Consider the following 489-nt stretch of genomic DNA (forward strand, 5'->3'; position numbering starts at 1 on the left):
AGTTTAGTCTACCATGGAGAAAACCACATTTTCATTTGTAAGTGGTTATCAAAAAGGAGATTGCTTCCAGACTGGAGATAGCAAACATATGTCCAAGTCTCCCTTCAGCTCTAAGACTCTATCTGGTATAGACCCATGAATCCCCTTTGTGTTGTTGCCTCAGTCTCTGTGAGTTCATATGAGTTCTATGCTGTTGACTTGGAGAGAATTCTCATTCCTTCTGGCTCTTACATTCTTTCTGCCTCCTCTTTCTCAAGGTTCCCTGAGCCCGAAGGGGAGGGATTTGATGAGGACATCCGAGGGCTGAGTATTTCAAGTTCTCTCATTCTTTGCATAATGTCTGGTTGCTGAATTCTGAATTTGTTCCCATCTACTACAGGATGAAGCTGAACAAGGGACTGATCTACGAGCATAGTAGAATGTTATTATGAGTCATTATATTGTTAGGGTTTTTTCCCTCTGAACAGTAGTATTGGTTGTTCTCCAAGT

This window comes from Mastomys coucha, unplaced genomic scaffold (assembly GCF_008632895.1).
Source record: "Mastomys coucha isolate ucsf_1 unplaced genomic scaffold, UCSF_Mcou_1 pScaffold9, whole genome shotgun sequence".
Classification (NCBI taxonomy): Eukaryota; Metazoa; Chordata; class Mammalia; order Rodentia; family Muridae; genus Mastomys; species Mastomys coucha.